The sequence below is a fragment of the Balaenoptera physalus genome (genome assembly GCF_965194825.1).
Source record: "Balaenoptera physalus genome assembly, chromosome: 20".
Taxonomy (NCBI): Eukaryota; Metazoa; Chordata; class Mammalia; order Artiodactyla; family Balaenopteridae; genus Balaenoptera; species Balaenoptera physalus.
In genome coordinates, this window is record NC_138901.1 from 7,327,709 (window position 1) to 7,343,725 (window position 16,017).

Consider the following 16,017-nt stretch of genomic DNA (forward strand, 5'->3'; position numbering starts at 1 on the left):
CACTCCTTTGCAGGATGTTTTACTGTTTCTTTAATGGGCTCCACCCTGTTTGACTAACACGGCCCCCTCTGTAGATAAGCCGATGTTCTCTTGCACTGGGTGGGAGCTGGCATCCTTCTCCTGTGAGCATACCTACCAGGGTAGAGGACCCCTGTGACAACGATGTAAATGTAGTTCAGATTATCAGCAGGGGGCTTCCTTGGTCCTTTTAGATCTAGACAACATTAACTTGAACCCCATTCGAAAGAATTCTCTGCAGGGTCTTATGTTCTCATGAGCTTTTCTGGTTCCCAGCTGAACTGGTTTACTTCAGGGATTCTCCCACAATCCCACTGGTGTACTTCCTGTTACCCATACACTTGCGCCTTAATTTTCACTAAACCAAACACTCACACAGGCATCTGTATGAGTAGATCTCTCTGTTGACGGACTGGGGAGATGCAGGGCTTTACACTGTAGAAACACAAGCAACTTTATTTTATTTTAATTAATTAATTTATTTATTGGCCTCGCCATGCGGCTTGCAGGATCTTAGTTCCCTGACCAGGGATTGAACCGGGCCCTCGGCAGTGAAAGCGTGGAGTCCTAACCAGTGGACCACCAGGGAAGTCCCGAAACACAAGCAACTTTAAATCCATACCAGGGTATGTTTGTTTCCTAAAAGCCCTCTGCCGTTTCCACAATTCAGGCTCCAACCTCCCTTCACATCGTTCAGCCTTCCTCTCTGCTCTTTCCTTTCTTTCTCATCCAGCTCCAATTTTGGTGTTCATTTTTTTCATGCAGAGCATTTAGGCTCATTCTCTTATTGTTTGGCCTTGCTGACCTAGGCCTTTTGGGTCTCATCTTTCCTTAAAATATTTATCAAGTATTTTCCTAAACAAAGACAGTTTCCTTCCTTTTCAGGACTTTTGGTGCCACTGTAAGGACATGAATGTACATGTAAACAGTCACTCTGATAATCTGCGAGGAATTATAAAGCAGTAAGGTGCTGTCCATGCTCTCAGAGAGCTTAAAAATTAGTTAATGACATGATATTTACACCTAAAGTGCTAAGAAGCAGTGCAAAAAGGAGTCTAGAATGCCAGACAGAGAAGCCTGGAGTTGGTGTTTGGGAAGTAAAGGGCTGGTGATGGTGCCTGGGGTTGGGGTGGGGGTAAGGATGGTGGCTGCCCTGTCACCTGGCATCTGGACCACCTCCGATGGCTTCCTGTCTCCACTGGCTCCTCTTTCGAGTTCACCTTCTACAAGTTCATCTTTCTTCCTCCCAAACCTGACCGTCTCATTTCCCTATTTAAAAGCTTGAGGGGAGGGAGCATTCTCCTTTCTCTTCAGGTAATAATAACTTTCATGGAGCCTCAGAAAACGGCCCCGACCTCCTCTAACAGGATTTTCTGCTGCAGCCCCTCCACGAAACGCACCAGACTCTCTGACCACAACAGGCAGAGTAGATCTGCCTCAATTCCCACCAATAAGCAGTGAAATATGGCTTTCACTCTGGAAGATTAAAACGGCTGCTTTGTGGCACACAGAAGACCTGTATGTCAGTGAACTGCTGTTATTTCTGGAAAGCAAACAACATAGAGGCCTCTCCTATGTGGAAACCCAAAGATCAGTAAGATGATACAATGATGGTTTTTCACCTAAGGCTACACGGGATTTTTCAGCCTTGGTACCACTGACGTTTTGGACCAGATAACTCTTTGTTTTGGGGGCTGTCCTGTGCCTTATGGCTTGTTTAGCAACATTTCTGGCCTCTACACATTAGATGCCAATAGCAGTCCCCAGTCGTGACAACCAAAAATGTCTCCAGACATTGTTAAATGACCCTGGGGGCAAAAACCACACCCAGTTGAGAGAGGAGATTGTTTTATATATATATACTTATATATATGCATATGCATATATATATATACACATATACCTTTATATTGATATATTTGTATTTAAAGATATAGATATGTACATAGCTATAATGTGTCTTTATCTATAGATACATATTTATCTATATATGTATATATCTATAATGTATCTTTATCTATAGACACATATATATCTGTATATATTAAATTATACCTCAGTAAGAATATATACATATATATGTATTTCTTACTGAGGTATAATTTAGATACACTAAAACATACAGATTTTAAGTGTATAGTTTGATGAGTTTTCATAGATAAACCTATGTAACTCTGTACTCTAATCAAGATATAGAACATTTGCTTCATCCCCCCAAACTTCCCTCGTGCCCCTTTGAAGTCGGTCCTCATCCACACCCCCACCCCTGTCCTAGATGTTCATATAAATGGAATTGTATGGTACGTAATCTTCTCTGTCTGACTTCTTGCCTTCAGTATAATGTCTGTGAAATTCACTTATATTGTGTATCGGTGGTTTGTTTATTTTACTGCTGCAGGGTGTTCCCTTTTGTGGACATAGCACCATTGTTTATCCATTCTCCTGCTGATGGACATTTGAGTAGTCTCCCATTTGGAGCTACAGTAAGTCCCCCGCATACGAACATTCAAGTTGTATGCAACTTTCAAAGATGCGAACGTGCCCCTGTATGCCAGCTGTTGTACTGTACTACTGTACTTTTCAAGGTACTGTACTGTAAGATTAAAAATGTTTTCTTTATTTTTTGTGTTTGTTTTTTATGTATTATGTGTGTGGAAAGTATTATAAACCTATTACAGTACAGTACTATATAGCCGATTGTGTTAGTTGGGTGCCTAAGCTAGCTTTGTTGGACTTACGAAGAAATTGGATTTACGAATGCACTCTCGGAACGGAACTTGTTCGTATGTAGGGGATTTACTGTATTATGAACCAAGTCTTTGTGTGGATATTCACCGTCATCCGGAGATTTAAGTTTCGGGAAGGGAATGCAGCCAGATGCTCATGTTGTGTTGTAAAGCTGCGCCCCTGTTTCAGGATTGCTCTTCAGGAGGACAAACAAGTGTCAGAATTGCCGCATTCTCAGTATTTACAACAAGGTTTCCCCAGAGGATCTCTCGAGTGAGTCAAAGGGCTCAAGAGAAGGTCCTCGTCAGTGAGACGTCACTACGGCTTTCTGCAGATATTAGAGGAGCAGCTTCTCCTAAAAATATCACTCACAGCTTAGAGGCAAAAGGCTCTTGGCAGCTGAGGAAGGAACACAGGAGCTGCCCACTCAAGAATCAACATCCCAGATAATTTCACCTGGCCTCATATCCCAGTTACCCTCAGGCACGACCTCAAATACCAGTCTGGGCCATTTCCTCCACTGCTACCTCCCTCCAAACCTTCCTCCTGTGTGATCTGAAGCTCTTGTTTCTTTGAGAAGAAAATCTCTAACAGCCTCAGCATCTTCAAAGGATACTCCTGCTAACCCCTCCTTCACCCAGGGAGTGGCTTTCCCATGAAGAGGCCGCTTCTCCTGCAGCTCTTGAGGGGAGGGGGAATTCTCCCAAACTCAAGTTGGGAAGGGAAGCAGATGCATGGTTTTCCTTGCTTTTGTGACTCCTTCCAGACCATTCTGGTTCCTTCCTCATGAAAACTCCCTCTCTCGAGGTGCATGCCATCTGGCAATCATCTGTGACCCCACATTTCATACTCTGCTCCAAGTTCTACCATGACCCTGTATGGACAACCCACCCAAGAGCTTAGATGTCAAGTTTTTTTTGTTGTTAATCGAGATATACTTGACAAATGACATTGTGTAAGTTCAAAGGGTACAACATGTTGATTTAATACATTTATATATTGCAATGATGATCACCGTAGTAGCATTACTTAATACCTCTATCAACTCAGATAATTATCATTTCTTTTTTTGTGTTGAGAACATTTAAGATCTAGTCTCTTAGAGAATTCCCTGGCGGTCCAGTGGTTAGGACTCTCCACTTTCACTGCTGAGGGCCTGGGTTCAACCTCTGGTTGGGGAACTAGGATCCTGCAAGCTGTGCAGCTCAGCCAAAAGAAAAAAAAAGATCTAGTCTCTTAGCAATTTGAAGTATATAACACAGTATTGCAGACTATGATCACGGTGTTGTGCTTTCGATCTCTAGAACTCAACTATCTTGTAGTTGCAGGTTAGCTACTAAGTTTCCTGCCCTCTTGGATGATAAGAATCCCTAACATCCATGTTATTTCAGCCCTTGACTCCCATGCCACACCCCGGACTTTGTCATCATTTGAATAAACAAAGAAACAAAAAAAACAAATATATTTAGGAGTTGAGACATATCAAGCCCCCACTTATACTACAAGTCCCCCACTTATATCCACCCCACTCTAACAGATTCAAGGTGTTGGCCATCAGATCCTGCAAGAGAAACGACACACACATACACACTGTTCAAAATAACTTCTAATAAAGTCCAGAAGGTTGTAAAAGTTATCCAGAGAATTCAGGTAGGGGCTAAATTCTATTCCCAAAGTCCAGACCAATTATCATTCAGAGCCCTGCTGTGTGTACAATGATACTTATAGATGAGTGTCTAAGTGCAAAATGCATTAAATCAGGTGTTTGCTCAAATATATGTTCTCAGTGAAGCCTTCTCTGGTCACCGCATCTCGAACTATCCCAACCCTTGGTGTTCGCCATTCACCTCCCCAACTATTTTTCTGTATATCACTTACCATCATCTGACACACTATTTTACTTACTTGTGTTTTCATCTGTCAGCAACTCTCCCCCATGTCTCCAACTACAATGGGAGCTCCGTGAGGGGAGGGACTTTTATCTACTTGTTCATTGCTGTATCTGCCACCCGCCCACCCACACAAAGCTTTGGAATTATTTCCTAAAGCTGTACTGCCATAAAAAGAGATAATCAAGAGTTGATCCTTTTATGGTTCTTTATACCTGCTGTCAGATTGCCCCGTACAGACACTATAACAATGTAGATTGCAATCAAAAAGTAATGTTTAAACCTACCAGTTTCACTACAGTTTCAGCATTATTAAATTTTATTATTTTATTTAATTGAACAGATGGGAAATGGCTCCTCTGGATTTGTTTTCATTTTTCTTTTTTTTGTGGGGCTGTCCCACACCGTGCAGCTTGCGGGATCTTAGTTCCCTGATCAGGGATCGAACCTGGGCCCTCGGCAGTGAAAGTGCCGAATCCTAACCACTGGACCGCCAGGGAACTCCTTGGATTTGTTTTAATTTAATGTTCTTTGCTTATTAGTGAGATTGAACCTTTCTTCCAAAATAACAATTCCTAATATTTGGTTTCTTCTTGTGTAAATTGTCTGCTCACGTCTTTTGATCATTTGGTCCCTCCTTTCAAAGAGCCTGCAAGTGTCCATAGGTGGGTCTGAAACTTCGGCTGCAGCAACAATCAACACTTAGCCATTTGCAGAATGTGGATCCTGAAAGTATGATTTCTGGCAGGGGACTCTAATTCTGATTGTGGCGTTTAGCTCAGACAAGTTAAAAGAATTTCAGCCCAGGAATCTAAACAATCACCATTTCACCCTGTCACCTTTAAACACCTGATTAGGCTGAAAGGATGGCGCAAGGCGAAGGATGCGCCAGTGCGAGGGGGGAGGGGCGTGTTTCTGCATGGATGGGATGCAGCGTGTCACTCCTTGTTCAACAACCTGAATCAGCCCTGCTGAGCTACTCACGCTTTCTGACTCACCGCTCATGTTTCCATCTAGGTGACGTGAAGTCATAAATAAACAGGAATGTTTTCCGGCTGAGGTTTTTTGTTCAGTCCTTTGCTCTAAATTAGCCTTTCTGAAGCACCTGGAGCTGAACAGGTGCTTTGTCATTATAACTGACACTATATGAGGTCAAGGGTGTAGAAACCTAGGAGTCACCCTTCCCTCTTTCTTCCCAGACCTTAAGTCCAATCAATCACTAAGTTGTGCCTAGTTGACCTGCTAAAGAGCTCTTAAGACGTCTACTCACCACCCAGGCAGCCACCAGTTTAGCACAGGGACAGTGTAGCCCACATTACTGCCAGGCCTCCTCTCTGCGCCTCTCAAAGCTGTTCTTGCTTCCTTATGATCCATTCTCTACCCAGTAGCCAACCTGAGTAATTTTATAAACACCAATCAGATCGCAGGTACTCTTTCGCTTAAAACACTCCAATGGCTTTTCTCTTTTTTAATTAGTTAATTAATTAATTAATTTATGGCTGCGTTGGGTCTTTGTTGCTGCACGCGGGCTTTCTCTAGTTGCAGCAAGCGGGGGCTACTCTTCGTTGCGGTGCGTGGGCTTCTCATTGCGGTGACTTCTCTTGTGGTGGAGCACGGACTCTAGGCGCACGGGCTTCAGTAGCTGTGGCACGTGGGCTCAGTAGTTGTGGCGCATGGACTTAGTTGCTCCGTGGCATGTGAGATCTTCCTGGACCAGGGCTCGAACCCGTGTCCCCCGCAATGGCAGGTGGATTCTTAACCACTGCGCCACCAGGGAAGCCCACGTTGGTCAGTCTTGAAGGAGTTTATTCCAGGCTGATTTAACAATATTTGAAACATGGTTCTTAAAGTCACACGACGTTGAGTTTTTCAGCTAAGTCTCTTAAATATTCCCCAGGGCCACAAAATATAACAAATGAAGCAGTGATTCTCTGTTGACTGTAGTAGCTAAGGTGAAGTCATCAGGTGTTACTACACTGGCTAGTCTAACAGAGACATAACATTGCAGACAGAGAGCGAGCTTTTTTTTTTTTTTTCTTTTGGCTGTGCTGTGAACCCGTGCCCCCTGCCGTGGAAGCATGGAGTCTTAACCGCTGGACTGGCAGGGAAGTCCCCTTTTTTTTCTAATTAATTTTTTATTAAGATTTCATATTTTTACAGCAGTTTTAGGTTCACAGAGAGGGAGCTTCTTGCTCGTTGATTCGTTAGCTATATGGCAGAGGAGTGTCACATAGACCAGACCATTTAGTATTGAAGGCCTCTTCTTCTTCCTCTCTTTCGTTCTTCTCCCCTTCTCCTTCTCTTTTCCCTCTACTGTTCCCCCTCCCTCTTTTGCTCTAAGGAGAGATGAGAACTATGAATGTTTATATAGCTAGGGGCAAGGACAGGAAGCAACTAAAGATGCTAGAGAGAGGGCTTCCCTGGTGGCGCAGTGGTTGAGAATCTGCCTGCCAATGCAGGGGACACGGGTTCGAGCCCTGGTCTGGGAAGATCCCACATGCCGTGGAGCGGCTGGGCCCGTGAGCCACAACTACTGAGCCTGCGCGTCTGGAGCCTGTGCCCTGCAACGGGAGGGGCCGTGATAGTGAGAGGCCCGCGCACCGCGATGAAGAGTGGCCCCCGCTTGCCGCAACTAGAGAAAGCCCTCGCACGAAACGAAGACCCAACACAGCCATAAATAAATAAATAAAAATTAAAAAAAAAAAAAAGACTTCAAGTGTTCACTTGGGACCCCTGATAATAATATCCTCCAGGAATAAAGGCAAAAGTAGAAATTATTTAAAAAAAAAAAAAAAGATGCTAGAGAGGATAATTGAGCACCAGCTCATTTATTCAACAAACATTTATCAGACACCTACTGTGTGCCAGGCACTCTGTTAATCAACAGTGACACAAAGATGAAGAAGACACTGTCCTTGGACACAAGGGGCTCACAGGAAGAGAAATGACATATAATTAGACAATGTTATTAACTACATAAAGCCTAGGGATGGATATGTCCAGTATCTATACAGAATCATATACAAAGAAATGATAATTGGCATCCAAAACTAATTGCAAAGCAACTTCAGATCTTATTGTAGTCTCTTGAGAAAAATGTCAAAGGGGGAATTACATAAATGATTTATGAGAAACCTTCCTAAAATCCTATTCTTCGTTTCTCTTTCCCTCCTCCTCTTCGCTAAGGGGGATTCTGTCTTTACCTGTTAGGTTCCCAGGTCATTCACTGTACAGTATCAGACAAACAGGGGAAAGGTATTCCACCTACTCCCCTAAGGCATTACTCACTCTGCTCTAAAGCTTCTCTATTTCCTCTCTCCAAACTTCCTCCAGCTCTTCCCTAACCCACACCATCCTGGCTCTTGTCTCTTCACTTTCTCCTGCTCCCTTTTCAAACCCAACTGCTTTCATTTGCCGGTAACTCTGCATCTTATCCAAAGTAAACCCAATCACTCAAGGCTTGCCTTTCTCAGTCCTACCTTTCCTCTATTCTTCTGTTACTGTGCAATGATCTGTCAACCTAACAGGCACAGACAGAATCCAGGAGGAGAGAAAGAGACCTTGGATACTAATGTATTATTAATATTATTTTGCTGTCAAAGATATAAAACAATGTGGTAAGTGAAATGATACAGTTATCTACAGAGCAGGGACAAGCCATTCTGACCTTAAAGGCTGATCGGGAGTTCGAAAGAAAGGAAAAGGGCATTTCAGGTACCGCAAACAGCATAAGCTAAGCCTAGAGATGGGAAATAGGCTGGGGTGAGGCAAGGGATTGAGGATACAGATGGGGAAAGGAAGAGGAGTATCTCTTCCCTGGAGGAATGTTGAAAGGGGAATAGGAGTAGATGAAGCGGATGAGACATCTCCACTGGAAGGCCTTGGTCTTCCCATCAAGGTCATTTTGGTAGGGAGAGATAGGGAAAGCTCCAGAAAAGTGAAGAAGGATTGGTACAGCTGCCTGGGGTTACTAGACAACCAAGAAGACATGGCCATAGAGACCTCAGAGCCACAAAAAGTCTAGCCAGGGTGAATCTAGAGTGGGTGTATCAGTATGTTTTGGATCGAGTGACTTGATTTACTTCTTAGGCAAAGTTTTTTTTTTTTTTTTTTAATTTTTATTTTTTAGGTCATGCTGCGCAGCATGCTGGATCCTAGTTCCCTAACCAGGGATGGAACCTGTGCCCCCTGCAGTAGAAGCAAGGAGTCTTAACCACTGGAACGCCAGGGAAGTCCCATCTCAGGCAAAGTTTTATAGCTGGGGGGATTGGCAGAGGGGATGGTCAATGCACAGTGAAGGACTGTGGCACAGCCCCTGAAACTGGTAGGCACTCAGTTCAAATTTGTTGAGTGATATTCATAAAACCCAATGGAACAGAGAAACAAGTATGGCCAGAGGCGACTGGGGTACAAAGTGGAGCAGGGCAGGATGACTATGTTACACCTGCTAATAACCTTCCAAATGCAGCCATATAAGCCTTCTGGGATGAAGTGAAAAGACATTAGATAGAGGCAATTGACTAGTTCAGTTCAGCAAACATTTGCTGGGTACCAGCCTCCAAATAAGGTGCTGTGTGGACTGCCAGGATAAGCCAGCTGCCTTCAGGTTGCTTGAAGTCTTACAAAAATAATTCTGTGCAAAGCATACTTTTGTAAAGGCAGCAGTGGAGACACAAAGAAAAGCTCAGTGCTACAGAGTTTCAATGACTAAAAGTCAGGGAAGGCTTTTGGGCAGGTAGTGTTTAGGGTAGACCTTTAGGATGGGTGTGGATTTGAACGTTGATTTTATTGGTAGGAAGAAACCTACAAAGCACCGGGAAACTCTTGGGCAAAGAAGCAGAGGTGGGAGGGTCCCAGAGGCATTTAGTGAATCTGTGTGGCTGCAGGAGTAGTTTGGCTTGTGGGGAGTTAAGCCTGGAAATGTATGTCTGAGTCGATTTATGAGGGGCTTTGAACGTCAGGCAGAGAGATTTGGACTTTTTCTATTGGCGAAGATAAACAGCAGAAGATTTTTGTATGCAGGAAAGGGACATGATTCTATCAGTTTTAGACAACAGCTAAAACAGTTCAAACATACAAGATTAGGCACTGAAATGGCACCTTCTTGTCCAGCTGAAAAGAAAGAGAGATTTAATTACATAATCAAATTCATTAACAGGGAGAAGGGGCTCTTACTTCCCAGGACCAGCCATGACCTTCTTCCAGTTTTATAAACAGACTAAAAAACAAAAAACCAACTCTCCAGACTTAGATCTCTGGGAAAACAGAAGTAAATACTGACACAGGCTTGCTTTGTTTTCCCAAGAGAGGTCTCCCAGGCGACTTCTTTAATTATCTAGAAAAAAATTTTTTTTAACTTGTTTTTCCCTTTAGAGTTCAGCCGAGCTTGGAGGAGAAAAACTGCAGTATTGCCTTAGATTCTCCAGCTTTGGTTTGGAAGCAGTATTGGTCCCAGAGGGACTCCCTCCAAGGTCTCTGAGCGAGGTGTCTCGAGGCATTTGTTCCCAGCAACAAGGAGGGAGCTTTGGAGACACAGGCGCTCTGCAAAGGGCTTATTTTAAAAAGAAAGGCGGGGGGCGGGACGGCCCGTTGATATTTTTAGGATAATTCCATAGGAAAACTAACCTAGGTGAAAGCCGTGCCCTCGCCTCTGGTCAGGACCTCTGGATCAGAAAACGCTACGGCATGACGTTCAAGGATGGACAGTGGTTGCGCGCTCTCCCGCCGGCATCACTTGGCACTTAATTCCGCCAGGCTCCCGGAGGGGAGGTTGTGGCTACAGCCTAGTGCTCCCCTCAGCCAATAAGAAGCCAAGAATCCCCGCCCGTCTCGGATTGCGACCAATCGACGCCCAGGACTTTAGCTAGCGAGCCGGCGACTCCGTTGTCCGAGAAAGGAGGCAAACCCCCTTGGAGTTGCCAGTAACGGACATGGCTGCGGCCCCTGGAGGAGGGGACGCGAAGTGAGGAGGGGGCAGGGAGGGGAGAGGACGCGGGCGAGGAAGACTGGTCCCCGGGCCCCGGTAAGTACGAGAAGGCCCGTGGCCCGAAGCAAGGGGAGCAAAGGGGCGTGGGGCTCGGCCTTCCGCGTCCTCGGGATTCTTGGGCGAGGGGAGGCGAGTCTGGGGTCTGCACCCAGGTAATGGTCTCGGGGGAATCCCTTAGGTGGAGGAGTCAAGGGACTGGCTCTTGCCTCCAGCTCTTGGCCATTTCCTTCCCCCAGGTGCTCACACTTGCCCTCGGCCCTGGCTTGGCCCTCTGGGGGTCCCGCGTCAGAAATCGAAGCCTCCCGCCAACAAAGACTCCCTGCCCCAGGATTGCGGTGCCTGGGCCCCGGCCCAGAAGGCTTCCAGCGCTGGTATTCAGTTTATTTATAGGTCTCTGGGAGTCCCCATCCCAGCCCCAGTTCAGACGGTTGCCTCCCTTGCGCGCGCTCTCAGCTGCCGTCCGGGCCCTCGTGCTGACCACGTCCCCTGTGTCCAGGTGGATGGAGCCGGAGGGGCTTTTCAACCCTGAGCAGCGACGTTGCAGTTTGGAGTATGCCCTGCCTGCCCCCACCCCCACCAGCCCCCGCCCCTTTCCGCCTTTCCAGAAAGTTGTTTAAAGACTCCTTAGAAGCAACCAGAGGAACATTACTTCCTACCCTATAAACTGATCTCTCTGCTGTGCTCTCGTTCCTCTGCTGCTCACCGCTGAAGTCAGTTCTTAAAGTCCCTCGTGTGCTGCTGTGTGAGCCCCTGCCCGGTGCCAGTTACGAGGGAAACCCTGCTCTTTCATTGGTGTGTGACCACGGGCTGCACTTTGGCGTGTTCATTGATTTGGTCACGTGCTGCTACATCCCACCCTCTTTTTTTGTGTGTGTGGCTCTTGGGGAGAAAAAGGAGGGAGCTCTGTATCCAATCCCTTTTCCATCTTGTGTGTGGTTTTGTGTACTGGGGACGATGATAGTTTTCTCATGCTTCATCCAAGACCCTCACCTCAGCTGTAGTGACACAGTTCAGTTAAGCCTGGGTACTCTTAGAAGATGGAAGTCAGGAGGGAATTTTAACGTTTTATTTTACAGACGTGGAGACTAACTGTTGGGAGAGGCAAAGGGCCAGGGCCAGGGTCATCAAGGTCCCAGGGCTGGAACTCTGAAGTCCAGATTCTTGAGTCCTTTATCCACTAGAGCCGGTTGTTTTCTAGGTGTGATCTGAGAAAACCAAGTTCCCTAACTTCTCTCAGCCTTTGCAGGGCGGTTGTGAGCATTAAATGAGGTGGTCTATATATAAGGATCCCTTGGATGGAGTCTAGGACTTACTAGGTTCTCAATATATTTTTGCATTTATTAATTTTAAGTAACCGGCAGGTAGTTCACTGGCTGATTTCTTGTATTAATATTTATTGTGGTCTCTATTTGTGGGTGTAAATTAGTGGTTCTCAGGAAAGGCAGGGAGGGGCAGAGTCAGGACAAGGTAGCCCTTCCTCTGTTTGGGGGAACCACTGTAGTGTCATTAGAGGTGTTATGAATGAGAGTGTGATTGTGTTTAAGAATAGTGCAGAGGCAGAAAAAGGTTAAGAAGCACTGAAGAAAGAAGAAATACCATGGTGGTATGTCTTTATGGTGATCTTGGTAAAAGAAGAGCTGATCTTAGTAATCCAACGAGGTAGTTTTAATTTTTTTTTTTAATGGCACGAGTAAGGTTCATTTTCTAAAAAGTCAAATAAAAATGATCCATGGAGTTTAAAAAAAATAACTGTAAAGATCAGAAGACATCAGAACGTAGACTGTCATTAACTGGAACTGGAACTGGGGGTAGATGTTCACATAAAATCCACATACTGTATGTACTCTGCAAGGCTTATTTCAACTGCCATGTCAGCTGTAACTTCCTTGCTCTCTGGTTTTTGTCAGAACGACAAACAGGGAAACTGGTGGAGACCATGGAGAAGTGCATTGGCCAGGGAGGTGGAGTACAGACCATCCCCTTGGATAACCAGCCACCAAAGAATTGAGAGTTAACTGCCCTTGAACCCCTACCCTAACCCCCACTCCCACCCCTTGTTTGTGGTGACCCGACATCAGAAGATTAGTCCGGGAGAGCCAGGGCTGGGTGGTGAGATGGAAGAAAACAGAAAGCCCTTCACATTTCTATTTTGAGAAGTTGCTAGGGAGTGCCAGCTCCAAGGGCTGAAAATCAGCCTTTCGGAAAGCTTAACTCCTGCAGAACTCATGAGAAATGAAAGTCGCTATCCTTCGGTTCCTTCCACTGCTGCTTCCCTGGTGTTGAGCTTGGGAAACAATTTCTATGGGGCGAGGGAGGAGCGCTATTGTAAATGTGACCTACACCCAAGGCTTGACTTAACCTCACCTGAGTCGAGTTTGAGCTCTGAGAATAGCCTTTCTCAAATCCATTCCTGGTGTTTAAGTGAGAAGGTTCCCAGTCGTGGTTGGCACTTCTCTGCCAGTCAACGTGTGCTAATCTTTTTTATCTGGTTATTGGATCAGCGTTGGTTTCACGAGAGCGTCTTTCTTGACCTAAAAGATAGGCTCCTTTAAAAATATTGTTTGAACTCTGGTTTCTGAGCAGGCCCAGATTTGTTTACAGTACACAGGTGAACTAAAGGCTAAGCTGGCGGCTGCAGAAGGAATGTTTTTCTTCCGAAGGGACCGGCCAGCCAGAAATGTGTGGTTTAGTGACCAGGGGTTCGTGTAATAATAAGCTTTGCCTGTGGTTGCCGAGCCAGTAGTAAACAGGATCACATGGTGTGGCAAGTAGGTTAAGGACCAGATTTAGACCCGGCCTGATGCCTGCATCCAAAGGCCTAGAGTGATGGGGAATGAGGGGTGCCCAAGGGAAGGGGACCCTTTCAGGGCTCACAGTGACCTTTTGGGAAACTGGAAATAGTGTAATAATAGGAACCCAGTTTTCTTAATTTCAGGATCATCTTGAAAAAGAGATTCCTGATAGCAGTCTTCCTTAGTAGGAAGGTGAAGAGAAAAATATTGGGAAACACCTGCAAAAAAGATATATACTGGAGAGAGACTTAAAGGTGTATTGAAAAGAGCATAGGGACTTCCCTGGTGGTCCAGTGGGTAGGACTCCACGATCCCAATGCAGGGGTCCTGGGTTCAATCCCTAGTCGGGGAACTAGATCCTGCATGCATGCCTCAACTAAGAAGTTCGCATGCCCCAACTAAGACCAGGAGCAGCCAAAATAAATAAATAAATAAATATTTGAAAAAAAAAAAAAAGAGCATAAACATCCCTAAAGTTGACATGGAATGCAGTGGGGGAATATTCCTTGTAATGTAAGCCAGAACCAATTGCAAAATCAGAAGTTGCTGATTTTTTTTTTTTTTTTTTTTTTGGCCACACCGCGTGGCTTTTGGGATCTTAGTTCCCCAACCAGGGATCGAACCTTGGCCTCAGCAGTGAAAGCGCCAAGTCCTAACCACTGGACAGCCAGGGAATTCCCAGAAGTTGCTGATTTCTTTTTATTGTGGTAAAATATACATAATACAAAACTTACCATTTTAACCAGTTATGTGGCATTAAGTACATTCACAGTGTTACACAGCCATCACCACCATCCATCTCCAGAACTTTTTTATTTTCCCCAACTGAAACTATGTCCCCATTAAACACTTAATTTCCCATTCCCCCCTCCTCTGGTCCCCGGCAACCACCATTCTACTTTCTGTCTCTAGGAATTTGACTACTCTAGGACCCTCAAATAAGAGGAATCACACAATATTTGTCCTTTTGTGACTGGCTTATTTCACTTAGTGTAAGGTCTTCACAGTTCATCCAGGTGTTAGCCTGTGTCAGAAATGTCTTCCTTTTGAAGGCTGAATAATATTCCATTGTATGTATAGGCCACATTTTGTTTATCCATTCATCTGTTGATGGACACTTAGGTTGCTTCCACCTTTGCTATTGTGAATAGTGCTGCTGTGACCATGAGTGTACAGATATCTGTTTGGGTCCCTGTTGTCACTTCTTGTGGGTATATATCCCCAGGAGTGAGAGGTTGCTGATTCTTTAAAGATACATTTGGTACATTTATATGGTTTGAAAATCAAAAGGCACAAAAGTATATACAGTGAAAATTCTCCCTCCCACTCCTATCCTCAGCCACTCAGTTCCAGTTTATTAATATCTTCTTTTGTAGGTTATGCTCTTGGTATTGATTCTAAGAAATCCAACCCACAGTTACAAAGATTTTCTCCCATTATTTCTTCTAGAAATCTTATAGTTTCACTTTTCCATTTAGGTCTATGATCCATTTTTAGTTAACTCTTGTATATGGTGCAAACTATATTCACAAGGTTTTTTTTTTTTTGCATCTGAATATTCAATTGTTCCAGCGCAATTTGTTGAAGAGCCTTTTACTCCACTGAATTGCCTTTATACCTTTTTTCGAAAATCAATTGACCACATATGTCTGGGTCTATTTCTAGACTCTATTACCAGGCCAATACCACACTGCATCGATTACTGTAGCTTTATAAAACCTTGACGTCCAGTGGTGAAAATATTCCAGCTTTGTTCCCCTGGGGTAGTCTAATTTGAATGTCTCTTATTGTGGGTAGAGTTGAGCATCTTTTCATGGGTAGATGCTACTGGATTTCTTGATTTCATAGTCTCTCGGAGTTAGAAGAGACCATAAAAAGCCATCTCTTTCTTATTTGCTACCTGATGTATTTATTAGCTCCATAATTCCCCGCCTCTGCTTGGATCCCTCTAGTGATGGGGAGCTCATTGCCTCTCAGGGTGGCCTCTTCCATTTTTTTTATACAGTTCTAATATGTATAAAAGATATTGCTTGGGAGTTCCCTGGTGGCCTAGTGGTTAGGATTCCAGGCTTTCACTGCCATGGCACAGGTTCAATCCCTGATGGGGACTGAGATCCCACAAGCCACGCAGCCAAAAAAAAAAGAAAAAAAAGATACTGCTCATATTAAGTCCCAGTCGGCCTCCATATAGCTTCCTCCCCCTAATCTAGTCCCTATTTTTGGAGCCTCCCAGAGTTAGCCTGGCCCTTCTTTCCCCTGGCAGCCATCATGCCCTTCTGTCTCTGCTCTAACCTGATGTGTTTTTGGTATCCTGGCCAAGCATCTTCTGTCCCTTCCATTAATTCTCATGTGATAGTTTCTCCAACCTGGCTGCTGTTTTCTGGAAGCCTTCCACTTTAGTCAGTGTCCTTCTTAAAGTGTGTGATGCACAAATGAACAAAATATTTCAGGTGTGCTCTGAAATGTACAGGAATCAGACTTACCCCTGTCTTTTGGGGGACTTGGCATACCTGTTCATGCAGCCTAAATGTGAGTGAACTCTGGGCGACCATGCCGTTTATTTTGAAAATGCATTTAACTAAGCCACTTGTAGTAGTTTACGAAC

At 44.7% G+C, this 16,017-nt stretch overlaps 1 protein-coding gene across 2 annotated transcripts in view; it reads left to right on the forward strand.

Annotated features, from left to right (window-relative positions):
* The first annotated feature begins 10,547 nt into the window (after positions 1-10,547).
* Positions 10,548-16,017, forward strand: part of TMEM94 (transmembrane protein 94) — a 34,767-nt gene continuing 29,297 nt past the window's right edge. The window contains exons 1-2 of one of the 2 annotated variants that reach the window (XM_082443230.1): positions 10,568-10,656; positions 10,857-10,991. The gene's annotated coding sequence lies outside the window, so the exon portion shown is untranslated. Of the gene's footprint in view, positions 10,657-10,856; positions 10,992-16,017 lie in introns of both variants that reach the window. The other variant, XM_082443229.1, reaches the window with a different exon arrangement.